The sequence below is a fragment of the Chinchilla lanigera genome, unplaced genomic scaffold, assembly GCF_000276665.1.
Source record: "Chinchilla lanigera isolate Chin_1 unplaced genomic scaffold, ChiLan1.0 scaffold00001, whole genome shotgun sequence".
Taxonomy (NCBI): Eukaryota; Metazoa; Chordata; class Mammalia; order Rodentia; family Chinchillidae; genus Chinchilla; species Chinchilla lanigera.
Window position 1 is genome coordinate 3,391,255 of NW_004955402.1, and position 19,084 is coordinate 3,410,338.

The following is a 19,084-nucleotide window of genomic DNA, read 5'->3' on the forward strand; positions in this document are numbered from 1 at the left end:
ACACTTACAAAGAAAAAAATGGCAGCTATTTCTAGTAAATCATTCTGACATGGATTGACCTAGGATACAGCAGAATTTAAAATGAGCCACATAATCAAAATTGCACCCAAAGTAGGTGATTGCTAAGGCAATAGGAGGTGCTATAACATGAGACCATCTGGATAATCTTTATTATCATTTCCAAATGATGCATAATCCAAATGCTTTCTTGCCTGTAGTTATAATCATCTTTTAATTTCATACTTTGAAGACAGAAGGATTTCATTAGTAAGTTGCCCTTTTAATTGCTAAAAGTTGAAGGGGGAAAAAAGATTCATTTTTCAACAGATGAATGAAAATCACCAATAATGTGTTTAATATGGTGTGTTAGTTTAGCTCTAGAATGTCTCCCAAAGTCTCAGGTACTCAGAGGTGGGGCTTTTGGAAGGTCACTGGAGCATGCAGGCGCTGTACTGACCAATGGGTGGCTCCACTGATGAGTTCATAGCTAACTGTGCCGTTAGGAGGTAGGGCCCGGTTGGAGAGGTAGGTTACTAGGGAGGTGCCTGTGGAGGCTGTTGCTCCCTTTCTTCTCTCCTGCTTCCTGGCTGCCATGATGTGGACAGTTTTCCTCCACCAGGCCCTTCTACCATGCTGCTTTTGCTTTGGAGTCAACCAAACATGGACTAAATCCCCCAAACCATAAGCCAAATGAGACCTCTCCTCCAAGATGTGAACGTGAAGCATTTTGTCCTGGCAATAGGAAGGTGACTAATATAGGGCGATAAGGGGAAGTTACAAATATTATTTTTTTCTTTTCTTGGGATGGATCCTGGGGTTCTCTACTACTGAACTACATTCCTAGCCCCTCCCTTGTATTTGGAGACAGAGCCGGGCTAAGCTGTCCACGCTAGCCTCTAACCTGACATCCTCCTGTCCTAGCCTCCTGAGCAGCAGGTGACCCCTCTGGGTGCCGATGCTCCTCTCCCACTATGAGCAGACACAGGAGCAGACTTCTTCTCCAGGGCTCCTCTGTGGAGCCAGCTGTGCTGGTGTTGGGGCCACAGTCTGGGCCTGATGTGCTTTCCCCTTGGGTGTTCTGGGCTCCATCTCCACAGCTGTGCTCACAAGAATACATTTTGTCTCCACTTCAGGACCTGTGAGTTCCTGGAAACATATTCTGTTGCCAGGTCTCCCCAGGAATGCTGAAGTGGAGGACCGAGATAATTAGTTCCATAATTCAGGCAAAAGACTCACTTTCTGCACGAATTTCTTTGATTTGCTTTGCACTGATTTATACAGATAATTGCTTCTACATTTTTGTTGTTCTGCTTATGGAGAGAGGCCGACTTTCCTCTGCCTTTCCCTGCCTGTCAGTACTGGGCATGTGTTGCCTCAGTGTAGCCTAGGAACTGTGGGAGAGCCACTCTTGCTTCTTATTTTACAGATGAGGGATCTGAGGCTCAGTAATTTTTCCATCTGGCAGATCTGAGATAGACTGCAGGACTCTGAGTCCAAAGGTCCTGATTCTGGAAAAATAGGATTTCTCTCGTAAAGAATTTCATTAATTTATTTTTGCTTACAGGTTGTATTATAATCATCAACAAGTAGCTTTCAATTATTATGAATATTCTGTTACCCCAAAATTAATATTAGGCTTTGAAGAAGCTGGGTTGAGTTACTAGCTGATAGCCAATGTTTACCCCATGCTAACAGCATCCAAATTCCTATTCATTAATTATCATCACACTTAAGTATTAATAAAGTGAGTCGATCAACTCACCTATTAAAAGTCACTTCCTTATTTGTAGGGGTTCTAAGTTACACATCAATTAACAGACACAAGTCTATATTACCACTAAGGAATGTACCATAAATCTAAAGACCTATAGAGATTAAAAGTAAAGGTAGGCAGAAAGATGTACCATGTACACATCAATCAACCATGGTATTAAATTCCACAAGAAACTTTAGAGCAAGAAAATTTGCCACGAATAAAGAGAGGCATTTCATAAGGGCAGAAGACTTAAAAATCCTTCATGTGTGTGTCCCTATAAGAGAACATCAGTATACATGAGGCAAAAGGAGACAGAACAACACGAAGACACAGAGGAATCGACCACTGCAAGCCGGAAACTTCAACATCCTCTGCAGCCCTGGACTGCTCTACCAGGCAGGAAATCAGTCAGGACACAGCGAAGGCAACAGCACCATCCATCACGGAATTAACTGACACCTTCAGAGCACCCTCCCCCACAGCAGCAGAACTCACGTTACTCTCAGGCTCACAGGGTGCACTCACAAGAGTAGGCCACGTTCAGGGACATAAAACATATCTTGAGAAAAACTGAAGAGGATTGTACGTATACAATATTCTCTGATGAAAGTGGAATTAAACTAGAATTCCATTACATAAAGATAGCTAAAGAGCTCACAATATTTGAAAATACACAGCATATTTAAAATAACACACAGGTTAAAAAAGAAATCTCAAGAGAAATTTTTAAAAATTCAAATTAAAATACAGAATCAAATTTTGTAGAGTGCATCAGTAGTATTTAGAGGGAAATTTATAGCTTTCTCTCTCTCTCTCATATATATATGTATATATATATATGTATATAAGAAAAAATCAATAATCTAAGTTTCCAACTAAGAAAGGTAGAAAAAGAAAATCAAATTATATTTACAAGAAGTAGAGGAAATAATGAAATTAGTGCAAAAATAAATGAAACAGAAAAGAGGAAATCAATAGCAAAAAAACACCACCAGAACCCAGTTCTTTGAAAGATCAATAAAATTAGTAAGCTTCTGGCCAGGCTAAAAAAGAAAGAGAGAAGATACAAATTACTAATTATGTAAATAAAATAAGGGACATCATTGTATATCTCATGGAAATTAAAGGATAATCAAGAAGACTATGAGATAACTGTATCTACAAACATGATAATTTACAGGAAAAGGGCAATTTCTTGAAAGATATAATCTACCAAAACTCACACAAGTAGAAACAGAAGATCAGAAAAGGCCTACATCCCATGAAAGTTATTGACTCAATAATTAGTAACCTTCCAAGAAAGAAAGCATCAGTTTCAGATTGGTTCACTGTCAAATTCTACCAAACATTTAAGGAAGAAATTGGATGAATTCTTTACAATCTCTTCCAGAAGATAAAAAGCAGAACCAGGTACATTCCTAACTTATTCTGTGAGGTCACCATTACACTAATACCCATATCTGACAAAGGTATTAGAAAGAAAGGAAACTGCACCCACATCTGTCACGAACATGCAAGCAAACAATTTGCAAGTGGAAGTACTTGTCATGATCAAGTGGGATCTATTCCAGGTGTGCAAGCCCAGTTCAACACTTGAAACGCAATGCATGGAATCCATCACAGATTATAAAGGAAAATCACATGGTCATATCAATAGATATAGAAAAGGCATTTGACAAAATCCAGCATCTATTAATCATAACCACTTTCAGCAAGCAAGGCGTAGTGGCACAGTTCTCTAACTCCAGGACTCTGGAAGGCTGAGGTAGGAGAACTGCAAGTTCAAACTCAGTCTACAGAAGTTAGCAACTTAGCAAAACCTTGTCTCAAAAAAAAAAAAAAAAAAAAAAAAAATGGAGCTGTAGTTCACTGTGAAGGCCCAGGGTTCAAATTTCATTACTACAAAACAAACAAAGAATCTTTCAGCAAACTGATAGTAGAGGAGAATTTCCTCAATTTGGTACAGAACAGCTATTAAAATCCTGTAGCTAACATTATATTTAATGCTGAGAAACTAAAAGCTTTTCCATTAATATGTACAACAACAGAAGGATGTTGCCTATCACCAATGCTGTGCGATATTCTGCTGGAAGTCTTAGCTAATACAATGAGACAAGACAAAAAAGCAAAATAGACGAGAAAGGAAAGAAAATTGTTTATGTTCACTGATGACAGGAGTGTCTGAGTAGAAAATCTAGCATCAACACAAAAGCTGCTAGAACTACTGAGAATTTATGGCAAGCTTGTAGGATATAAGGTTGAGAAAAGGTCAATTTATTTCTGTATTCCAACAATCAGCAAATGGAATGTGAAGTTAAAAACAAAATACCATTTAGATTTGTACCTCCAGTAGAGAAATAATTAGGCAAAAATCTAACAAATTATGTACATAAATCTGTAAGAAGAAGACTAAAACACTCTGATTAAGAACTGGGTGTAGTGGTGCAGGCCTGTCATCTCAGCACTCTGGGAACCTGAGGCAGGAGGATCACAGGTTTGGGCCCCAGCCTGGGCAACATAGCAAGATCTTGACTCAAAATAAAAAACACTAAAAGGACAGAGGATGTAGATCACTGCAAAGGCCCTGGCTTCAGTTTCTAAGATCACTGCAAAGGCCCTGGCTTCAGTTTCTAGTACTGGAAAAACAAAAACAAAACAAAAAAAAAACCACAACTAAAAAAACCCTAAAAAGACCAAAGAGAGAAAGAAAGAAGAAAATAAATTGAAAAATCAGTAATGTCACAATGTCAGTTCCTTCCAACTTGCTCTATAGAGTCACTGTGATACCAATCGAAATCCTAGAAATTTATTTTGTAGACAGCAACAAATATATTCTAAAGTATATATGGAGCAAAAAAGATGCAAAATAGCTAATATAGCATTGAACGAGAACAGCTTAGTGGGAGGATTAACACTGACTTACTGTGAAGCTATGGTAATAAAGACACCATGGTATCAGCAAAATGGTGGACAAACCAAGACCACAGCAGAACAGAGCACCCAGGCAGAGACCAACATCACTACTGTCGTCAGATGAATGTTGGAAAGGGAATAATGGTATACAAGGGGGCAAAAAAATTTTCCCAAATGGTGGTGGAACAGCTAGTTATCTGCATGCAAAAAAAAAAAAAATACCTAGACACAGGCCTTCCACACTTGACAAAAATTATCTCAAAAAATGGGAAAAAGACAAAAGTGTAAAATATAAAAGCACAAACTCCTAAACACAGACAAAGTCCAGATGTCCTTGGGCGGGGCCACGACTTTTAGATAAAACACCAAAGGCACGATCCATGAAAGACACAGTGATAAGCCAGACTTGGTTCAAAGGATAAATGTCTGCTCTGTGCGTGCCACTGTGGGCACAAGGTCAGCCACACACTGGGAGAAACCACGTGCAAAACCACATGCAAAGAACTCGAAAAACTCAACAAGAACACAACAGGGTTTTAAAAATGTACCAAAGGCCTTAGTGGAAACATCACAGAAGATGGCCAGATGGCAAATAAGCAAATGAAAACACGCTCCATGTCAATGGGGGAATAACGTGAAAACACCAAGAAACAGTACTATTCACTTATCAGAACAGCCCAAACCCAGAACATAGACACTGTCCAGTCCTAGTGCAGATGTGAAAGAACAGGAACTCTTGCTCAGTGCTGGTGGGAATACAAAACAAGGAGTCCTTTTGGAAGAGGTTGCAGATTTTAACCAGAGTAACAGATTTTTACCATGATACAACTTTCAGACTCCTTGGTGTTTATCCAGAAGAGCTGAAGATACGTCTACACAAGCAGCTGCACATGCATGTGTATAGCAGCTTCATTCTTATTTGCCAAAACTTGGAAACAACCAAAATGTCCTTCAGTAGGTGAGTGGGTAAATAAACAGTGGTCCATCCAGTGGAATATTACTCAGTGCTAAAAAGAAATGAACCTTCAAGCCATGAAAAGACAGGGAAGGAATGGGAATGTGTATTATTAACTGAAGGAAGCCAATTTGAAAAGGCTGCATTCTGTGTGGTTCCAAGCAGCTGACATTCTGGAAAAGACAAGAGTAGGAGCCCGGCGGGGCATCAGTGGCTCTCCAGGTTGGGAGAGGGAGGTGAGCAGGTAGCGCGCCGGCAGTCTTACAGCAATGAGGCTGCTCCACATCACGGCACGATGGTGGATTCAAGCCATACAGCGCGGCCGAAAGCCATACGATGACCATCCCAGAACCAGTGCTGGTGTGAGATGCGGACTTCGGGGGGACAGAGATCAGCAAAGGCTGACAGATTACCAAAAACGACCACACTGGTGCACAATGCGGAGAGCAGGGGAGGCTGTCTGCCTGTGCGTGGGTAGGAGGCTTTGGAGAACTCTGTATTTTCTGTTCAAATAAAGTCTATTAAAATTCGTAAGCCTGTTTGCAAATAAATTATAAGGAAGAAAAAACAGTCATAGCCCCAAAATTGCGAACCAGAATAATGGTGAAAAGGGAGAGGAATGTGCCATGAATTCAAATGAAAGGAGTGGTTATTATGGTTCATGCCTATTTATACTTTAGTGTTTTTTCTGCATTTCTTTTTTGGGGAAAAAATAACATGGAAAGAGAGTAAGGAAATGGGAAAAAACCTTGATGGTCCAGTACTGTCTACATGATAAGCGATAAAGAAAACACAGTGAAGGTGGCACTTGTCAGCGGCGTGTACCCTGAAGCTGGAAGACAAATGCCAATGAGGAGGACAGAGCACAGCCCGGTGTCAGGAGCACAAACGATGCCTCGTCCCCTCGTCCTCTCCGCACTCTGAGATGTGCAGGCTTGACATTAGGGGATTCAGGAGATTCCTGGGCAAGTGCTCAAGGGTCATCCACAGTGTGGACACTGTCACGCTGCTGGGTCAGGGCCGTAGGATGTGGTTCCCCGTGGAGTGCGACTGTCCCTTCCCACCCTACTGCAGATCCCATTGCCATGGCTTTGTGGCCTTGGCCGGAAGTGCAGTTGTTGCCTATAGAAAAGGTGTCTCTGTGTAAAAGTAACCTTTCGCTTGGACACGGCAGTGATGGCAAAGCTTACAGAAATGGAAATCCTGTACAGATGGAAGAATGGGAGGACAAATGGCTTTCTGGTCCTGGCTTTTATAATTAAGTGTGTGCTTAGACTTAATTAAGGGCTGGGGAGAAAACAAGAACCAGGAACTATTGAATTTTTTCTCACAGTAGGGACCAGATAGTCATTGGTTGAGTCAAACAATCTGTACCTTACACCAGATTGCCAAGATCCAACTGAACAAGCTAAAATGAATAAGGGGCTGTCCCCTTAAAGACAGAGCTGCACAAATTACCACACAATGTGGTTTAACAAAGTTTAAACCTGAAGGAAAAACACAGTGGTCTGACAACTAATTACTTCATCTCGAACTAGCACAATAGCTGATAGAAGTACAGTGTGAAAATAATAATTATGAGAACCTGGCAAGAGTTGGGTAAGCCTGCTGACTGATGTCCCTTATGGAATTGCGGTTGTTAGCCGTATTGCAGATAGGGCAACTGAGACACGGGGTAGAGAGTTGTCCAGCGGCTCTGGCTAGAGAACTTTAGCCACCTGATGGGTGTTTTCCTACGTGGAGATGAGATCGTCTCTGCAGAGCCATCTCCAGCACCCAGGGCAACCATGCCCCTTGCTGTAGCCTCACTCTGGAAATGAAGGCCAGCTGTGACTGCCAGCTGTGAGGCCACAGTTGGTAGCTGAGGTAGAAGTAGTTTGCTGCCACGGCTATCTGTGTCATCACTCCAGAAGTCATCAAGAAATCAAATAACAGCAAATGCTGGTGGGACTGCAGGCAGAATAGGAGCCCTCCTCCATTGCCGGTGGGGATGTAAGCTAGTACCACTGTGCAAATCAGTAGGCGATTCCTCAACAAACTGGAACTAGAAAGTCCATCCAACCCAGCTACCCTGCTTCTAGGGATCTTCCTAGAAGAACTAAGGACATCACATTACAGGGATCCATGCACAGTTGTGTTTATAGCAGCACAACTCATGACAGCCAAATCCCGGAGGAGGCCATCAACAGTGAATGGCCAAAGAACATGTGGTTACATGCAGTGGAGTGCTACTGTGCCATAAGAAAGATTAGCGCGAGTTACCTGTAGGACAATAGATGCACCTTGAAAGTTTACCGTTGAAGGAAAGTAAAGAGCAAAGTGAAAGAGAGTGAAGAGGAAGCAGCAAGTTACGACTTTTACAAAGGGAGGGGCCCAAGGTACGGAGGAAGGGAGGTACGGAGAGAAGGGAAAGTGAAGACTTAAGTTGTGTCAGGTGTGCGCCAACGACACACAGGAAAAGTAGACACTCTGTACCGCAAACGGGGACTCATCACAATCTAGAAAATAAATAAAAGAAGTCCACCCATCCGCCTCGGTGCACAGAGCACTGTGGAGAACACTCACTGCCCGCCTCACTCCTTCAGCTCGGCACTAACTGGGTGACGGCCTGTGCTGACCGCAAAGAAGAGTTCGATTTTCAGGCAGGCCAGAGGCTCTGTGTTAGAGCTTGTCTCTTGCCCATGTGATGAGATAGAATGACAGTTTTCCAGCATGCAGCAAGACTGAAATCCCGTTATTGTGGTAACAGATGGACCATGAGGATGCAGGAAGTGATGGAAGTCGGGCTCTGCAGAGGTGGAGAGGGGAGGAGAGGTGACCGGGGGACAGGGAGGTGGGAGGAGTGCCGGGGGTGGACAGGGGGCAGCTGGACAGGAGGAAAACTCTGAATTCTCTCTAGCACTGCAGGGTAACTGTGATTAATATTTAACTGTAAGTTTCCAAGCAATCAGTGGAGAAGATTTTGAATGTTCCCAGCACGAAGAAGGGACGATACATATTTGAGGTGCTGGACATACCAACACCCTGAAGTGGTTGTTACACGTTGTATGCATGTACTGAAATCTCATACTGAACCCCAGAGATCTCTACAATCATGCATCGACTAAAAATTTCAAAAATATTTTAGAAAATAATAGGTTGATGGGCCATGAGGGAGGCTGACATGGCTAAAGGAGTCACACTTTTAAACTTAAAAGTTGAAAACAAAATATTTAGATAAGACTGGCCTTCTTTTAAAACAAGTTGAAATGGGGGCTGGGGATTTAGCTCAGCGGCAAAGCGCCTGCCTGGCAAGCGCAAGGTCGTGAGTTCGGTTCCCAGTACCGGAGAAAAAACAAAAAAAAAAAAAAATAAATAAAACAAGTTGAAATGAAACGTATTACAATCTATGATCACTTCCAAATCATAATGCAAATGTGTCACATGACCTAGATGATACTCATTACTATCATGAGTTCCAATAAAGGGGATGAAGATTATTAAGTCATTTATTGAAATAAAATTAATGAATCCTAAATAAAGTTGACATGTGAGAACAAAAACAAGTCCAATAACTTCACATATTAAACAATTTTTGGGGGAACTAAAAAAGATTTAGAGCCTGCTGTTTACTGGGAGAGCAGGAGTACCCAAAATTTTCTGACCATGGACCTCTGGATTAATTCCAAAGAAATACTGCTCACCCTGGAAGGAGACGTGTCATTAGCAAGCGCGGCCCTGATGTGGTTTGGGAGCTGTGGATGGGTTCCCCACTGTTTCACTCCAGCTGCAGCACACGTCGCACATGAGCTACCCAGGGCGGGGCTCCTGGCCTTGGTTTACTGTTCATGTGCTGTCCTAGAACACCCAGGGACTCAGCAAATACTGGTCTGTTCCCACTATTCTGTTTGCCTGATCATGATGTCTTATTTCCCAACCATAGGAAATATGTGATGGACACAACTGTGTAGGGAAAGGGGCTGAATGGACAGACAGTGCACTGCCAGTGTTGGAAGCTCCTGGCTCAATGCCTGGTGACGAGCACATGTCTTATGGCTCAGGCCATGGTCTACCGCTTTTTAAGCTGTTGGAAGCAGAAAGGACCCAAGAGTTGAAAATATATGTTTGTGCATGGATGTGGATATTTTATCTTTGAATTTTTAAGGGGTTGCTAGGGGTTGAGTGTGCTCCCTCAAAGTTCCATGTGTTGGGAAGGACATCCTCAAGTCCTAGGCCAGTGATGGCGAAGATGTTACAGCTTTCAGTGGTAACCAATGGCCCACTGTGGCACACGTGTCATAGGTTCGCCATTACTGTGACCCAGGCTGATGGCTCCCTGGGGCAGTGAGGACAAGAGGGGAGCTGAGGGTGGCGTCAGGCACTGTGAGAAGCTTCATCTTAGAGCCAAGAGGCCCTAGCTTCCTCAGAGGACACTCTCTGCCAAGTCACGGCACAGTGAGAGCGGTCTCATCCAGGGGCCGGCACCTTGATATTGGACTTACATGAGAAATAAATTAAGTCCCTTTATAAATTGCCTAGTTTGTGGAATTTAGAGCAACAGAAAATGGACTAAGACAGCGATTGAGAGGAATTAAACACACACACATAACACACATATTTTGCAACATGAACATTATTCATGTAACAGCACTTATTTTATTTCTCCCCTGCTCCTTCCCCCTTAGTCCACCCTTGGTCCTTCTACTAGGAGAGACTCTTCCTGAGCCTCTGTGCCTTGGGGGGCTGGGCCGTGGCTCTGCGGTAGTGTGACTGGGACTGGAACTTCCTCTAGCCCCCCTGCAGGATGGGGAGCCACATACGGTGGGCCCTCTGAGAGCCACCTGTACAGGGACCCCCCCCCCCCGACCAAGACGTCTTCCATCAGGGAGCAACTTGTGGCTCTCCTGAGCACCCCAGTGTCATTTCCCAAATGAGCTGAAGATTTTAAACACTAAAAAAGTCAGTCATAAAAGTAATAGATGCAGTATCTGTCAGCCTTGGTAATATTTTGTTTAGTTTTATTTCCCACACCAGGACAATATGAATCCAGAGGGACTGAGATCAGCGATGGTACAAGAAATATGAAGCTGGTGCAATCCACAGCAGAGCAAAAATGGGAATAAAGTGACATTAGTGGTAGCGGGTCCCTGCTCATAGTCAGCGTATGCCGTTGAATTCCATGTGTGCACATTTTCTGGAAATCTAATGGTTTCAAAACTATCACTCTGCAGCAAGACTAAATTGGTATACCGTTGATCCTCTCTCAGACTATAAATACAAGTAAGAAAGAGAGGGATTTTAATGCATCTCACATTGGAATATACCACCACTTCCCTCCTAGTAATATTGGTTAGGTTCGCTGCAAAATTTTGGCGTGATGTTGCGTCCCATCTAACAGACACACAGCAAGCCACAGCGCCAGCACACAGGAAAAGGGCCCAACGAGGCTGCATGTCACAGATGCTATTTGAAGTACCGATACTACTATAAAATCCAGGTGACTCCTTAGATGTACAGAGCTAAGTAAGGGTTTCGCAAACATACGGCTGTAAGTTTCAGAAAAAGACAGCTGCTAGTTGATTTACACAGTAGCAAACACCATGTTTTTTAAAATGCCTTTACAATGTGGTGGTGAACCTATGGCACATGTGTTACTGTGTTTTTCTTTTTAGACAAAAGATGTTACTAGATGAGCTGCTTGTGCTAAACTAAAACCTCAGTGTTGAGGGTTACTTGCAGGGTTGGCACTTTGGGTCTTGGGCTGCAGTTTGGCTACTCAGTCTGTGAAAGGTTTGCCATCACTGCCCTCGTGGCTGGCATGGACACAGTCCTTGTTTGTTTTTTTTTTTCCTGTGGTACTGGGGATTGAACTCAAGGCCTTGTGCATGCTAGGCAAGCAGTCTACCACTAAGCTACATCCCCAGCCCTGCACACAGTGTTAGGAGATGCACAGAACCGCCCAGGAAAGGGTGTCCTGTGCTGGGTGCATGTTGCACCCACTGGGCAGAGTGGCCCCTGGACGATGTGCACCTCCAAGCCCTACAGCCTGTGACTGCACACGGCGTAACACGTCAACAGGGAGCTCAGGCTGCGGGTGCAACCGCGGTTGCTAATGAGCTGAGCTGGGCACGGGGGGTGACCCGCGGCCATCAGGTGGGCAGAGAAGATCACAGGACGGGACGCTGTACAAGGCAGTGCAGCAGCACATCAGAGGAAGAGGTGAGAGCCTCTCACGCCACTCTTGCTGGGGGGGAGGAGGAGGAGGAGGATGGCTCCTGCACGTGGTACAAGGCCAGGCCATGGATTCTTCTCTCCTGAGTCCTCCTTGGCGTGAGCCCAGTGAGGCCTCTTTCACGCTTCCGACCTCAAGAACGATCTGATCATTGTACTGTTTTAAAACATCAGGTTTGCAGTAATTTCTTACAACAGCAATGGGAAACTAATGCAACAGCATAAAAATCATTATTCAGAGTTTTAATATTTTATTACCTATGAACGTTCCTCGGTCAGCCAAGGAATGAGCTGGCTCCTTGGCCTTTCTAAGACGGCTGTTTCTCTATCAGCTCTTCTTTTCTCCTCACACACTCCTACATTTGCTCGTTAACTTATCCTATATGACTGTTATTAAAAATACCATCTCCCCCAGGAAACACAGAAAACCACACTCAAAGGTCTTTGTCTCTGACTCTAACACTGCGAGTTCCTCTTTACTACCAGCAGCAGCGTGACAGTGAACTAATTTCAGTATGTGGTCTGCTGGCAGCGAAAGGCTTCTACTGTTAATAAAGGTATGAACAGCAAACAGCCTGCGTTCCTCACAGCTACCCATTTACTGCGCACAGATTGTAGAGGTAGGGGACTGACGGGAATGCTGGGGAACTCAAGAGATTGCCTCTTCCAAAATTAAAATGAAGTCTCAGAAGCCCTGCTACAGTTGCACCTACATTTGCAGAGTTGATGTGTTTGCCTACACATTCACCAACACCAGCAACTCATGAGAACGTTTGCCAATTGGATGGGTGAAAAATGGCATCTTATAATTGCTGATGTGCAGATACCTGATTCTCTGTGACACTGAAGAACCTAACATGTTGCTCCTCTTACCAACACACGCGTCTTGTATTATGGAACACATTCCTACTCTGTAGCTGCCCATATTATACATTCTTTATTGGGTTGTCTTTTCTTATCAATGTCTACATACTCTTTCCGTTTCAGCCACTTTGAAATATGAATACTAGAAACATTTTCTCCTAATCTGTAGCTTGTTTTAAGCTCTGTTCGTAATGTCTTTGGATATCCTGAGGTTTAACATTTTGACATGCTCAAATTTATCATTCACATGCATTGTGGCCCTGGGTGTCCCACTCTTAGAGGGAATGAAGACACTGTCTTGGATCTCCCGCCATACTACTGAGCTTTCTTTCCCTAGTGAACACAGCAAAGGGGATGAGTCGAGCTGGCAGTCAGACAGCAGACGGCTAAGCAGACCACATGGCTGATGCTACAGAAAGTGACTGACACAGCTCTACAAGCAAGGGCTGACCTGGGCCAATGGTCACCCCCACAGCCAGAATATGGTTTGTAAATACTGTCTTCCCTGTGAAGACACCAGAGTTTCCTGGAGAAAGGGCCAACTTCAGTTATGGACAGACAGTGCACGCGGTGAAATGAGGACATTCTGTTGCACCTGAAACTCTCTAAAGTTGAAGAGCTATGTCAAAAGAACACAAGAGTCAATTTGAAGTGTCTCTTGTTGGTTGACAATAGGCGTTCTGAGCATTCAAAACTAATTCCTATAAAATATCCAACATACCACATCCACTAAAATCTCCAAGTTCATAATGACACTATCAGCAATGTTATAAAGCCCGATATCACCATTATTTCATCATGAAACTGGTAAATAAAAGGGAACTTCAAATGGTTATCTTGAGTTTCCTAAATGAACCACATCCCAGGGCAATCAAACAGTTGAGTAGTTAATGACTTAATAAACACAGAGGGATGACAGAATTAGGATGTCACCAGTTTGAAACCCCTAATAAAATAATGGACCTAGGTAATCATCACTAGTAGCTTAACAACCCATTAAATGAAAGGCTGGTGTGGAACCTCATAATGGATGGACGAGGTGGGCAAAACCTCAACCCACTCATCACTCTCAGCATTCTGTGCTTCCTGCCACACGGAAAACATCACCTGTGAAAGCTCCCACCACCGTAAGACACTGGAGTCTGACGAACCTTGTGGCCGGAGCCCCAGTTCACGGAATACACAGCTAAAAGGACACCACCCAAGTGTACCAGCCAAGTTCACGATGAGGGGAACTCTTCAGGTTGAGCGGTTTATTCAACAAAGAAACAGGATAGGGATGGACCACGCCCTTCCACTTTACAAAAATGGGTCATACATGAAAGGTTAGGTGACCTGCCCAGGGTTACAGATGCAACAGGGTCTCAAACAAGTACAAATCTGGGTCTCCATTACTTTCTTTCATTTTCTCCAATAAATTTTGACCACAACCACATTCAGAACCAACTTCAGGGAGCAAACTACTTTTCGTGAGTTTCAGTGGCAGTTTGCAGAGAGCTGTGAATTCCATCAGGAGTCACTGAGGAGTCACTGTTCCAAATGCATAACTAGAAAAGTAACTCCAAGTCTGGTTTGTAAACAATATTAAAATAGATTTAGTTTGAATTGAGTGTTTCAACCTGAAGGAGGGTTCTCCTTTTGCTCATTGACTAGCTTTCTCCTTTCTTGTGATTAGAGTCACACGATTTAGATGAGAAAAGCAGAGCTACCCAGGTGATAGTGACATGATCCTCAGGAGCAAACGGTACAGACACAAAAGACATTTCCTGAGACGTACGGCAGACTTTCAAATTATCTTTCTCTTGCTCATTAGCATTTTTGAAAAATGAGATTTCATCATTAAAGGAGCCATCTGCTTATCTGGGAGCTGCCTGGCAAACAGGCCTGGCAACTTTCAGGGGAGGTGCACCTAGCACGCACTGTGCTTTCTTCCCATTTCTGAATGAAGCAAAGAGGAAGACTGCACCCCTCTCTCCCCAACCCAGGCAATTCAAACAAAGTGACCTGTTCTGGGCCATGGGATGGCGCTCTTCCCCTTCATCAGCGTGGAGGTGGAACACATGCTAGGTAGTATTTGAAAGTGCACTTTATAGATGCTGTCCAACTAACACAGGACGAAGAGCTGCGCTGAATTTTTACAGCCTCCCTTCCGCGGATTAAATGGCAGGCACACACTGGTACATCACCCACAGTTCCTACACTGTGTGAAATGCTGCCACGAGCACTTGGAGCCGTTAAAGACTCCTGTGGGAAGAGGACCGCAAAAAGGAGCTCAAATCATCTTCAGTGAGACGCACATTTCTCTTCCATCAGGAGACTGCTGTGCCCTGCGCAAGGGCCTTGTCTGCCCGGTGTGACTGCAAGGCTCAGCTTTTCATTTGGCTCATGGTGTGGGGGGAATCAAAATGGCTCTTTGGAAAATATCTGTATACTTGAGAGTGATTTACAGTAAGAAGAACAGAGTCGAAAGTCTTTTGCTAAATTATCCAACTTGAGGCCACTAATTTGAAGTCTCCAATCAACTCTTGAAATTACTCTCCTGTGGCTGTACAGATTCTGAGGTTCTTCATAACTGGTGAATCAACGTTTTCGAAAAACAAAGAAGGTATGAATGGCCTGCAGGGAAAGCCTGGCTTCACCCCAGGGAAGTCCTGCAGCAGGGCTGAGAAGCAGGACGTCAGTCACAGACAGGAAGCAGAGCAGAGAACATGGCAGAAACTATATCTGGGGGAAACCGATTTTCCACTTCCTCTAATCTCCGCCCACCTCTGTCAGCCCCTCCTATCCCCCTTCAGAGAAAAACGTGTTTCACTGAGTACATAGCACTGGCTGGGGAAACCCTGCCCTGTATCTTGCCATTCTGGCTTCTGGATAAAAGACACTGCAACTTTCTTCAGCCTTGCTGTCCTCCTATAATCAAGGGGAGAGGATGTCACCTGATTTGTGATTATGAGGCTCACGTGAAAATGCTTGTGATGCACAAATATTGGTAAAGACTTCACAGACAAGAAGAAAAACGAGACGGAAGCCTTCTCCAGCAGATCCTTCAGCTCCAGCGCTGAGGGCTTGGTACCCATGCTGCCATCTTCAGAGGTCACATCCTCGGAGGTGATGGATGATGAGGCTCTGACTTCACAAGTGGGTTAACCCACTGATCGATTTATAGTTTAATAACATACTGGGTGGTGACAGGAACTTGTGAAGTAGGGGCTCGTTGAAGGGAGTGGGCCCTGGGGTGCCCTCGGAGCCTGCGTCTCATCCCCAGCCTCCTCCTATCTGGCTCTCTCTGCTTCCTTGCTGCCACGAGGTGAGCAGTCTGAGCTTGGCTCTGCCACATCCCCTCAACATGATGTTCTGCCTGTCACAGGCCCAGAAGCAATGGGCCCAGCAGACTGTGGCCTGAAGGCTCTGAAATTCCGAGTCAACACAAATCTTCCTCCGTGCAAGATGTTTATGTCCGGTGCTTTGTCACGGTGAAGAAAAGCTAACATGACAACACTGAATTTTTCTTTTCCTAAGGAGTCTGGGCAAGCCGGGGATACAGCTCAGTGGCATAAGTGCCTGCCTGGCAATCACAAGGTCCAGAGTTCGATTCCTGGTACAAAAAAAAAAAGAGTCTGGGCATTCACAGGGTATGTCTGAATTCATCACCCCGTGAGTGGCACAGGCACTTGGGGTATGGGTAGAGAGGGTAGCTCTGACTGAAGTTTCAGGGACTTAGAGACGCAGCAAAGGAGAATGCCACAGCAAGGAGAACACCTGTGCACTCCACAAAGCGCCAGCGAGCAGAGGAGAATGGGGAATGCACTGCACATAATTTGGATAATGCCTTTCTTCATGTCCATTCCTAGCCACTCTTCCATGACAAATCCCTCCAGTTGTAGTCGGCAAAATAAACACCCGCTCATCTATAATCGCTCAGTGGGGGAAAAGCAGAAGAAAAAGTTCAAGTCCAAGATCTGCCAAATGCCTCGTGTTTCAAGAGCAGTCACTTGACTCTTATTTGCACCTGCTTATTCTCACTTTGTTCATTTGGATCTCACTTTCCGAGGGTTTTGCAGAGTATGCTGATGAACAGCCCCTTCCTCTCTCCATGGCTCTCATTAATGACAATAAAAGAGATGCAGTGTTTAATAACACCCATCAGCGCACAAACACTTACATGACATTCGAAGAAGTATTAGACGCCAAAGACAGCAGTGATCGTAGGACAGGTAATTCAAGGGATGATCAGAGAAAACAGCCTAATTAGCGATCCAGCACTTATCATCTTAGGTGTCTAGAGGTGAAGTCTTGGCCGCCATCCCTTTTATCAGCAGATCCTGAGTCAGGAGAAACTACAGCTTTCCTAACTAAAAACTGTGCACACTTAATGGACTCGTCCACCACACATTTTATTTTTTCTTGGTTTTCTCTTGACAACTGGTTCCAAATGGGACAGGTCCACACAGGGCGTGCGTCCTGATGTCCCAACCTGCCAATACGCGCACGAAGCCCAAATCGACCCCCTTCAAGCAGCAAAGCTGTGCACGGTAGAGTACACCTATAATCCTAGCACTTGGGTGCTGAGGCAGGAGGATCACTGGGAGTTTGAGGCCAGTCTGGGCTATATAGAGAGACCCTGTATCTAAAAGCAAAACAAAAAACCAAAACCCAAAGAAACCCTAAATCAAAACAGGAAAAGATAAGTGAGTCCCTCTGTGAGGTGTGCGTGTGTGTGTGTGTGTGTGTGTGTGTGTGTGTGTGTCGAACAGCAGACTGTCTTATGACTGCCCTGGCTACATAAAAGAACTTTGACAAACGGCTTGCATCACGCAGTGTCTGCGCGCCTAGAAAAGCAAGCTTGTGTGCCTTTTGAAGGACATAAATTCAAAACCAGTGAAATGACTGAAGCTTCTCAAATCCTTCACAGTTTCCGTACTTTCCCAGTCTTACTTTTCATTCCTTCTCTCATCTTTCACGTCCTTCTTCTCCTTCAGTTCTCGCTGTTTCCTTAATGATTTCACACTGAGTGTTGCTGATCTTGTTAATAACCCAGTGGTCATGCTATACCACCTCCCCAGTGCATTAGGAGGCAAGCAGCAGGAGATGAGAAACTATAAATACTGAGGACAGAAACAAGGCCTTCGGGAAGCCAGGGTGAGTTCTGGAAGCCAGGGTGAGTGAGTTCTGCCACTGCGGGCTGGGTGCTGGGCCCTGCTGGGGAGAAGCCGACAGCTTCCTCCACACCCTCAGCCCCTCAGGGAGGAAGTCCCAGCTGCAATACGCACAGGGAGCTTCGCGTCACCTCCACTTCTGATAACCAGAGTGGCCCCTCTTCCCACGGTACATGTCTGAAACAACAGCCACGGCAACAAGCGGAGCTTAGTCTCTGGAGAGGCGCAGGCACTTTCCACACAGGAGGCATGAGGAGAGTTTCAGGGCAGGTGATGCTTCATGCGCAGAAACGGCACAGCAGAGACACGAAGGATGGAACTGGGTGTTTTTCATTCACTGAGCACTGCAGAGTCCTCTGCAAGGGTCCCCGTGTCCCCCACAAAGCGCGAGCCTTGACCTGTTATGTATCCGGAGCCGCTCGCAGAAGTTGCTGCGTGGTTCTGAGCTAACCGAGTGTGTCTGGGGCTGTGTCCTCACTCATCCATCTTGCCCTTTCCATGCAACTCCCTCTGCTGCCTGCAGGGCACAGGGTCCCTGCCGCTCAGAACCCTGGCTGGCTGCAAGAAAGGCCCGGGAACAACAGGAAGCTAATAGTTTAACCGTTCCTCTAAATTTGTTTGACAAAACTGACATTTAGAGCATTATGTCACATTGTCAGTAATCTGCAATTTACCCCTGGGCGTGAGCTGGATGCTCATTTTATTTACCTCTCATAGTTAAAAGCGTAATTAATATTCCGCTCGGTAGCAAAGATTAGAGATTTGACAAACATTGTAATTTAAATTCTCCATTATGGCAAACATTAAAATCAAACATCTTCCACACGCCCCATTGCATAAAGGACACGTGTAGCTGTAATTTAACTTTTTAGTTTTTAATACCACAAACTAATTTCTGCTGTCAGTTTAATGAGGTGGAAAACACAAATCTTGCTGCTCCGTGTAGGCATGGGCTATCAGAGATGAACTGGAGAGAAAGAGAGACAGTCTGCCAGTTTCCTTTGAAACACACTTCCAGCGCACCAAGCAAACTGCATTTGCGTGTCTGGTGAGTACACACAATCCTGTGGATCTCTGCAGTCATCTCAAAGGTGGAAATACATAGGTGCAACAGTGAGACATTTCAAGAAAGAAAGAAAGAAGTAACTCTGGTGCTTTCGGAAGTAAAGGTGTAGATGTGTAAAGGGTGTGGAAATATGTAAATATGGGCCGCAAACAAAAACGATACGC

The 19,084-nt window shown here is 44.5% G+C and overlaps 1 protein-coding gene across 1 annotated transcript in view; it reads right to left on the bottom strand.

Moving 5' to 3' along the window:
- The window catches only part of Ptprm (protein tyrosine phosphatase, receptor type, M), a gene marked incomplete at its 5' end in the record, with an annotated part of 513,011 nt that overhangs the window by 147,808 nt on the left and 346,119 nt on the right, over positions 1–19,084 (bottom strand).